Source organism: Canis aureus, chromosome 38 (genome assembly GCF_053574225.1).
Source record: "Canis aureus isolate CA01 chromosome 38, VMU_Caureus_v.1.0, whole genome shotgun sequence".
Classification (NCBI taxonomy): Eukaryota; Metazoa; Chordata; class Mammalia; order Carnivora; family Canidae; genus Canis; species Canis aureus.
In genome coordinates this window covers 23,354,894-23,364,765 of record NC_135648.1, presented here as the reverse complement: position 1 = coordinate 23,364,765, position 9,872 = coordinate 23,354,894, and the positions used below count along the sequence as shown (strand labels likewise).

The 9,872-nt window shown below is 45.6% G+C and overlaps 1 long non-coding RNA gene across 1 annotated transcript; it reads left to right on the top strand.

Annotated features, from left to right (window-relative positions):
- Window positions 1-345: 345 nt before the first annotated feature.
- Window positions 346-8,479, top strand: LOC144307422 (uncharacterized). The gene is made up of 3 exons (XR_013374302.1): window positions 346-1,175; window positions 2,320-2,382; window positions 7,585-8,479. It is a non-coding gene; the product is annotated as an uncharacterized LOC144307422 (long non-coding RNA).
- The last annotated feature ends 1,393 nt before the right edge of the window (window positions 8,480-9,872 follow it).

Here is a 9,872-nt window from a genome sequence, read left to right as displayed (position 1 = left end):
GAAATCCCCTACCCAATTTCCAGCTTTTGAAACAATGACTCTCTGGAGACTATTCCCATTGTCCTTGGAACTAGAACAATGAGAGAGTAGAGCCTCCTCCTTGGCTTCAGGCTACATCCCAGCTCCCAGCCTTCCCCACCAAAGTAAAAGCTTCCTCAACTCTCCAATCACTGTTTCCATCTGTCTAAAGGCAGGAAGTTGGGGGAGGTAGGCGGAAAAAGCACTTTCTATTAACTGCTTCTGAAACCCAAAGTGAGCCCCAGCTTCTAAGTACTACTTGTGGTCTGCCCTCTAGAGCTAGCACTAAGAAGGAATCTCTCCACAGGACTGCAGTAGGACACCTGAATAAGCTGGAGGTGGGCAGTAAAGCCCAGGGCTTGATTCCTGTATTTTGTAAATCTCTTTTGATGCCTTGGTTTCCCCCCTGCTATTGAGGTGAGGGGACCAGAGGACATTCTAACAGGATTGGCGGTCTGCTTTTTGGTCACTGCATGGCTCCTCTTCCACTCCCAACTCTGACCCTAGGAGACCCCTGTGCCCTTCCTTGCCCAATGCTGCCAAAAGGGCTGTTAAATGGGGGAGGGTGTGCAGGCGGGCTTTTTCTCGCACCACCCTGGCGCCTGACTGGATCGGGTTACTGGAGGCAGTCTGGATTTGAATGTGCAAATAAACAGAAGTGGCTTTGATCCGCCAGGCTGAGAGGGAGGGAGAAGAAAATGGAGTGCCCTGGTCAGAGAAGTGCATGCTGGGCACTTGCAAGAGGGTTTGGGGGATGTGGAGTGTGAGTTGTCCTTCTTCTTTTGACTGGAGAAACCTATTTTAAAGAAAAAAAAGGAGATCTAGAAAGAAGCAGGAACGTACTTCAGGCATCTCAGACTTCCTCTGCGGTCCAAATATTCCATTGGCCCTTTCTTGCTGTGCTGGAAGGGGAGTCGTGGCTTGGACCCCACCCTCCCTTAGGGCTGTCCTGCCTCTGGGACTTGTTGGGTGCTCTTGGGAGAAGGAGAGAAGGAATGAATGGCACTGTGGTTGTGGAGGTTCAGGGTGGGACCGTAGGTTGAGAGGGGGTAGGGCCTATTGTCTCCCTGGGCACTAATCCACAGCCACAGGCAGGCTTCAAGAGGGAGAGACAAAGGAGGGAATGGGAGAGCACAAAGGGAGCGAGGAATGAAATGGTAAGTAAAGGCAAACAAAAGTGAACCGGGGGAGACAAAAGCTGGGAACAATATTCCCCAGGCAATAGGCTCAGGAACAATAGGGACACTGACAGCCCCACAAAGACACCAGTGTCTCCAAGTAGACGTTATCTCAGGCAGTGGTTGGCAGCCCCGCTCTGGCTGTAGCTATTTTCAGTGCTGCTTTTGTGCCATGCTGAACAATATTCCTTGCATGGCTGCTGATAGAAAGATGAGAAGGTTTCTGTTTGATTCTCCTCTTCCTTCCCTCCCCCTTCCCCCCTTTCCAACCCCCACCAGCTCCAGCCATTCTGAGCTCAAGTCACTGGCCTGTTAGGGGTGTATGTGTGTGTGTGTGTGTGTGCATTTTGGAAGGGGACCAAGGGACCAAGCAGGGAGGGTCTCTATCAGGCCTTCCAGGGGCCCCCAATCTTACTAGGACCTCCATGGAGGGAAGAAAGACGAGGTTAGGACTGGGGAAGTAGGGATTAGAAAACTAGGTGTTGAGGAGGATTGTTTAAGGGGAAGTGGAGTCTGCCTTCACCAATAGTCACAAGACCAGCCTGAGCTATTCATTGTAAAAAGGCGTGCTCAGCAAGTGTTTTGCCTGTTGTGGGTGGCTCTTCATTTAATAGCCAAGGCCATAAGGGATCCTACCCAGCCTTCTGTCCCCCTCCTTCAAGAGCCATTGCTTTCTTCCATTTAGATACATAGATTTAACAGGTTCTTGACTAGCCCCCACCCCCCACCTCCAGACCACCTCTGCCACTCCAAGTTGAACCTAAAGATCAGAATAACTAGTCTTAGCTTGGGAAAAGACTGGTAGCACAGGCCTTTTTTATAAACCCAATGGCCATTCCCATCAGGGCACCCTTGACCCCAGTGGTAGCCATTCCCCACTAAGTATCTCCACTATTTTCCTTCCTAGAAGGACTCTGACCTTAAAACTATTGGGTCAGAGCTGTCCTTTCTCAGGGCCACTTTGTGTATGACACTGTTGCACTCTTGGTTTTCTCAGGGTTGTAACCCACTGCAGCTGTCCCCATGCGCTTAGGAAGAACAAACCCTACACTTTCTGAATTAACTGATCTTTTTGTTATTGTTCATATTCTTCTATTTAGATTTTTTTTTTTTTTTTTTTTAGGTGGCTGAACTACTACATTTCAGGTCTCTGGCTTCTACAAAAAAATGGAGACCAAACTTCTTGGTAAGGTATTGATATTAAAACTTCAGGGAGGGGATCCCTGGATAGCTCAGTGGGTTTAGTGCCTGCCTTCAGCCCAGAGAGTGGTCCTGGAGTCCCGGCATCAAGTCCCACATCAGGCTCCCTGCATGGAGCCTGCTTCTCCCTCTGCCTATGTCTCTGCCCTTCTCTCTGTGTGTCTCTCATGAATAAATAAATAAAATCTTAAAAACAACAACAACAACAACAACAACAACAAAACTTCAGTGAGAATGCCTTCCTAAGAAACTAGACACAAAGAGGTTGACCCAGGAGGTTGAGCCATCGCTTAACTTGTGGGACTTGTGGCTGTTGGTCCATCTTTCTCAATATAAGTTTGCTCATTAAAGGATGGAAACACATTTCATACCTCTATGGGCTACCTTATGGCATCATGGCATATAATTGGTTTTCAATGAACACTCGCTGAATTGGACCAAATTTAGAGACTCAGAAGGGACATTAAAGCTCATCTAGGGGATGCCTGGGTGGCTTAGCGGTTGAGCATCTGCCTTCACATCGGGGTGTAATCCTGGAATTCTGGGATCAAGTCCCACATCGGGCTCCTTGTGAGGAGTCTGCTTCTCCCTCTGCCTGTGTCTCTGCCTGCTCTCTGTGTCTCTCATAAATAAATAAATAAAATCTTTTAAAAATAAAAATAAAATACAATAAAGCTCATCTAGTTACTACCTTGCTACTCAAAGTGTAGTCCCTGGACCAACAGCATTCGCATCACCTGGGAGTTTGTTAGAAATGCAAAATCTCAGGCTCCGTCTCAAGTTACTGAATCAAATCTGCATTTTAACAAGTTCCCCAAGTAATTCACATACTCCTTGAGAAGCTTGGACCTACTATAGCTTCTCCCTCTCTGCCTCCCCATACTCCTGCCCATACTCTTGCCATTCATAGCCTAGATTCTGGGAGCTAGACCAGGCCATTCAGTGGGCATCTACAATAAAATCTCTGTAGAGATGAGCTCACCACATGTGGTAACAATCTCAGGGGCAGCCTGGGTGGCTCAGGGGTTTAGCGCCACCTTTGGCCCAGGACGTGATCCTGGAGTCCGGGGGTCCAGTCCCACATCAGGCTCCCTGCATGGAGCCTGCTTCTCCCTCTGCCTGTGTCTCTGCCTCTCTCTCTCTCTCTCTCTCTCTCTCTCTCTCTGTCTGTCTTTCATGAATGGGTAAATAAAATCTTTAAAATACAAAACAAAACAAAAACAATCTCAGCCATAGTTGGACTCCAATGAATGTGAACAGGATTACATTGACTTTTAAGAGCTTAGGAAATGGGACCTTGCACTCAGCATATGATCATTCAAGGCATGTTGAGAGAAAGGTTTACTTTATTATTTTTTAAAGATTTCTATTTATTCATGAGAGACACAGAGAGAGGCAGAGACATAGGCAGAGAGAGAAGCAGCCTCCCTGCAGGGAAGCCTGACTTGGGACTGGATCCGGGATCTCCAGGATCAGGCCCTGGGCTGAAGGCGGTGCTAAACCACTGAGCCACTGGGGCTGCTCCAGGAGAAAGGTTTAAATCACTTGTTAGAACCTCCCTGGATGATCGCTGTGATGGGTAATTTTATGGGTTGACTGGGCCAAGGATACCCAGACATTTGTTCAGGCATTCTTCTGGATGTGTCTGTGAGAGTATTTGTGAATGAGATTAACATTTGAATTGTAGACTCAGTAAAGCAGCAAGCTGCTGGGTCTAATGTTGGGTGAGCCTCATCCAATCAACTGAAGACCTGAATGAAACAAAAAAGGCTGGCTAGGAGGGAGTTTTGCCTGCCTGATTGATGAGCTGAGACATTGGTCTTCTGTCTTGGGAGGCAAACTGAAACACGGTTCTTCCTGGGTCTAAGGCTTACTAGCTTTCGGACTGAAATGTACATCATTGGCTGCGACGGTTCTCAGTCCTTTGGACCTGGATTGGTTCTATGTCATCAGCTCTCTGGGTCTCCAGCTTGCTCACTGTGGATCTTGGGACTTGTAATCATATGTACCAATGCCTTGTGATAAATCTCTTTGTATTTGTGATTCTGTTTCTCTAGAGAATGCTAATACAGATTTTGGTACCAAGAAGTGGGAATGCTGCTCTAACAAATACCCAAATATGTGGAAGTGGCTTTAAAACTGGGCACTGGGCAGAGGCTGGCAGATTTTTGACATGCATGCTAGAAATATGGATGTTAAGGTCATTCTGATGAGGTTTCAGATAGAAATGAGGAACGTGTTATTAGAAACTGGAGGAGGGACACCTGGATGGCTCAGTCAGTTGGGCATTCAACTCTTGGTTTCAGCTCAGGTCATGATCTCAGTGTCCTGAGATGGATCCTAGCAATGGGCTCCTCACTCAGCAGGGAACCTGTTTCAGAATCTCTCCTTCCCTCTCCCCCTTTCCACACTTGTGCTCTCTCTCTTTCTCTCAAATAAATAAAAGTCTTGAAAAAAAAAAAAAAAAAAAACCTAGAGGGAAAGTGATCCTCATTATAAAGTGGAAAGAATTTGGCTAAACTATGTTCTAGTGTTTTGTGGAAGGTAGAACTTTTAAGCAATGAAACTGGATATTTAGCTGAGATTTCCAAGCAAAGTATCAAAGGAATGACTTGGTTCTTCCTGACTCTTATAGAGATGCATTGAAGAAGGAATTATTTTTATTATTTTATTTTATTTTATTTTATTATTTTATTTTATTTTATTTTATTTTATTTTATTTTATTTTATTTTATTTATTTTTATGATAGTCACAGAGAGAGAGAGAGAGAGAGAGAGAGGCAGAGACACAGGCAGAGGGAGAAGCAGGCTCCATGCACCGGGAGCCCGACGTGGGATTCGGACCTGGGCTTCCAGGATCGCGCCCTGGACCAAAGGCAGGCGCCAAACCGCTGCACCACCCAGGGATCCCTGAAGAAGGAATTATTAAGCAAAAAGGAACCAGAGCAGGACGCCTGAGTGGCTCAGAGGTTGAACACCTGCCTGCCTTTGGCTCAGAGCATGATCCTGGATTCCCAGGTTCGAATCCCACATCGGGCTCCTTGCATGGAGCCTGCTTCTCCCTCTGCCTATGTCTCTGTCTCTCTCTCTGTGTCTCTCATGAATAAATAAATAACATCTTTTTTAAAAATAAAATAAATGAAATAAATTTTTAAAAAAGGAACCAGAGCTTAAGGATTGGGAAAATTATCAGCCTATCCAGACTGTAAAAAATGAGAAAGCTTGTTCTGCAGAGAACAGTAAGAGTGTGGCTAAACAACAATTTGATGAAGAGATTCTGGGTGTAACTCATGGATATAATCAGCCACCTCAGCAGCAGCCAGGCAAAGAAATGTGATTATATAAGCAAAGACACTGCCAGTGTTTGAACTAAAACAAGACAAAATGAAGGAAGAGTGTTGGGCTTTTTTAGATCCTATAGAATAGGACCATAGGGCTATTTATCAAACGTGTGATATTCTTTTTTTTTTTTTAAGATTTTATTTATTTATTCATGAGAGACAGAGAGAGAGAGAGAGAGAGAGAGAGAGAGAGGCAGAGACACAGGCAGAAGGAGAAGCAGGCCCCATGCAGGGAGCCCGACGTGGGACTCGATTCCGGGTCTCCAGGATCAAGTCCTGGGCTGAAGGCAGTGGTAAACTGCTGAGCCACCCAGGCTGCCCTATTCTTTTTTTTTTTTTTTAAAGATTTTATTTATTTATTCATGAGAGACACAGAAAAAGGCAGAGACATAGGCAGAGGGAGAAGCAGGCTCCATGCAGGGAACCCGATGTGGCACTCGATCCCAGAACTCCAGGATCATACCCTGAGCCAAAGACAGATGCCAACCGCTGAGCCACCCAGTCCCAAATGTGTGATATTCTTAAAGAAAAGGAAAAAATTGGGACATCTCACTGGGTCAGTCTGTAGAACACAGGACTCTTGATCTGGGGGTCATGAGTTTGAGCCCCATGATGGTGGAGCCTAATTACAAAATTAATTTTTTAAAAGAGAAAAAGATATAATGGGAATGTCTATCCTATGCTTGTCCACCATTGTAGTTTGGAAGTACATAATTTGTCTGATTTACAAATTAACAGCTGAAGAGGCATTTTCTTTCAGAAGGAATACCTTGGGACGCCTGGGTGGCTCAGTGGTTTAGTGCCTGCCTTTGACCCAGGGGTGATCGTGGAGTCTCTGAAACGAGTCCCACATCAGGCTCTCTGCAGGGGGCCTGCTTCTCCCTCTGTGTCTCTGCCTCTGTGTGTGTGTGTGTCTTTCATGAATAAATAAATAAAATCTTTAAAAAATAAATAAATAAACCTATTTTAAAAAAAGGAAGAAAAAAAAAGGAATGTACCTCGAGTCATGCATACCTGATTTGAATATTTATTTTTTCTGATTTAAATATTTTTTTAAATTTTTATTTATTTATGATAGTCACACAGAGAGAGAGAGAGAGAGAGAGGCAGAGACACAGGCAGAGGGAGAAGCAGGCTCCATGCACCGGGAGCCCGATGTGGGACTCAATCCCGGGTCTCCAGGATCTCGCCCTGGGCCAAAGGTAGGCGCTAAACTGCTGCGCCACCCAGGGATCCCCTGATTTAAATATTTAAATGAGACTTTAGGCTTTAGGTTTTTGGGTGTTTTTTTTTAAGATTTTATTTGTTTATTTATTTATTTATGAGAGACACACAGAGAGAAGCAGAGACACAGGCAGAGGGAGAAGCAGGCTCCCTGCAGGGAGCCTGACATGGGACTCGATCCCAGTTCTCTAGGATCAGGCCCTGGACCGAAGGCAGCGCTAAACTGCTGAGCCACCTGGGCTGCCCTAGACTTTAGGTTTAATATTAGAATGAGTTAAGACTTTGGGGGCTGTTGAGATGGAAACAATGTGTTTTGCATGCAATAAGTCATGAATTTGGGTGGGGGACAAGGGTAGAATGCTATGGCCCAAATTGTATCCACTCCCCAAATTAATATGCTGAAGCCCTAACTCCCAACGTGAGTTTTTGGAGTAGGGACGTAATCAAGGTTAAATAAAGTCATAGTAGTGAGGCCCTGATAGGTTAAGGGTCCTATAAGAGGAGGTACCAGAGAGCTCTCTTTGTCCCCACCACATGAGGAAAGAGAGTGGGAAGGCAGCCATCTATAAGGTAGGAAGAGAGCTCTTTTTTTTTTTTTTTTTTTTTTTTTTTATTTATGATAGTCACACAGAGAGAGAGAGAGGCAGAGACACAGGCAGAGGGAGAAGCAGGCTCCATGCACCGGGAGCCCGACGTGGGATTCGATCCCGGGTCTCCAGGATCGCGCCCTGGGCCAAAGGCAGGCGCTAAACCGCTGCACCACCCAGGGATCCCAGGAAGAGAGCTCTTACTGGAAACTGACCCTGCTGGACCTTGATCTGGGACATCTCAGCTTCTAGAACTGTGAAAAATAAATTTCTACCATTGAAGCCACCCAGTCTATGGTATTTTGTTATGGCAGCCTGAGGCTGGCTAACACAATCTATAATGATAGGAGAGAAGGAGAGGTCTCTAGGCCTGTACAGGGTGGAATGAAGGGTTCTGGAAGGGCCTCAGAGCACAGGACATAGAATTTCATTATTTTTTCAAAGTATAGATGGTAACATCTCCTCCTCCTTCCTGATGTCCTTGGTGCAAATGGGGTTTCCGGGGGGCGGGGGGGGGGGCGCTGCTGCTGCCTGCCCTACAACTCTAAGTCATTCCCAGGCAGAGATGGGCATTCAGGGCTATTATGGTTATACCAATTCAAAACTCTTTTCTTGGACTGAAAGATTTTGCTGCTGTTGTTTATTTTTTTAAAAAAGATTTTATTTATTTATTCATGAGAGACACAGAGAGAGAGAGAGGCAGAGACAGACTCAGGCTCCATGCAGAGAGCCCGATGTGGGACCCGATCCCAGGTCTCCAAGATCACGCCCTGGGCTGAAGGCAGGTGCTAAACCACTGACCACTCGGGCTGCCCTGCTGCTGTTGTTTAGACAATGGTGCTATCTTCCCAATTGTAGGGGGGAAAGTTATAAATGAATAGAATCAAAATTTTACAATTACAATGAAATATTTCTTTCTCCAGAGGTTAAAAAAAAGTACATTTGTTGGTGCTAACTTCTAAAAAGCTTTCTTCGTGTGGTTGTTTTAATCATAATATGTTCAATTTCATCATCTTCTATAAAGACAATCATGACTCCCAAGTACTCAACCAATGTATACAAATTTATAAACCAGGGAAGCCTGGGTGGCTCAGTGGTTGTTGAGTGTCTGCCTTTGGCTCAGGGCATGATCCTGGGGTCCCAGGATCAAGTTCGGCATCAGGCTCCCCGCAGGGAACCTGCTTTTCTCCCTCTGCCTGTGTCTGTGCCTCTCTCTGTGTCTCTCATGAATAAATAAATAAAATCTTTAAAAGAATTTATAAACCATTGCAGGGTTTATTTGACCCCTCCCTTATCAAACCAGTCCATTTCCTCCGGTGAAATGAATAGCAGTGTAATTTCTGATCTGTGGGCAATGTCTTGGATGAGGGGAGAGTATCTGGGGCTGGCAACCTACTGGCCAGCCAAACTGGAAAATCAGCTTTTCAAAAGTTTCTTTCCAACTCCTCCCAGACCCATTTATCTCAGATTATCCTCCACCTCCACTCCCCAGATTAGGGGAGAGCAGAGGAGAGAAAAAATATTAAGGTTTGGGATGGCATACCATTGAGCATATTTGTAATGAGTTCTGAGTTCTCAGCAACAGAGCACAACACTCAGCAAGCAGCAGCCGCCACAACAGCAGCTGTGCTCTTAGCTCTCCTAAGACAGGGATAACAAGAGCCTTACATGATCTTCCACCACTTCTGCACGTTCCTGTGTCTCCTGACATGACCTAATCATCCTCCACCAGCTACCTCTCTGGCCAATACATAGCAGGGTGTGGGCAGAAAGGATGACACCATTTTCCAAAGTCAAAGGATAAGCTATAGGATCCCGTCAGCCAGTATTGGGCAATGGCTCAGAGTTCCCAAGGAAGTTCAACAAGTAGAAATTAGGTTACTGCAGACATATCCTGGGATGGAGAATTGAAGAGCCTACTCACATTCATTAATGAAGGGTAGCAAAATATGCAAGCCCAAAACATGCCACTATATTGACCTGAAGGCAATTGAGAAGAAGCAGATACAAGAATAGCTCTGACTTCCTGCCTAAAAGCAGGACATACATTTGTAAAGGTGTCCCCCCTCCCTGCTCTACCAGGAAGAACAAAGATCAATCATTGGAGACAACTCTAGACCCTTATCAGCCCAGAGATGGCAACAGAGAAATCTACTTAACAAATTTTACTGAAGTAACCCATATCAGCTATTAGTTCTCATGTATTTACCTTCCCATCAATTGCTTCCTTAGAAACTCGAAGTCCGGGCAGCCCTGGTGGTGCAGCGGTTTAACGCTACCTTCAGCCCAGGGCATGATCCTAGAGACCCGGGATCGAGTCCCAC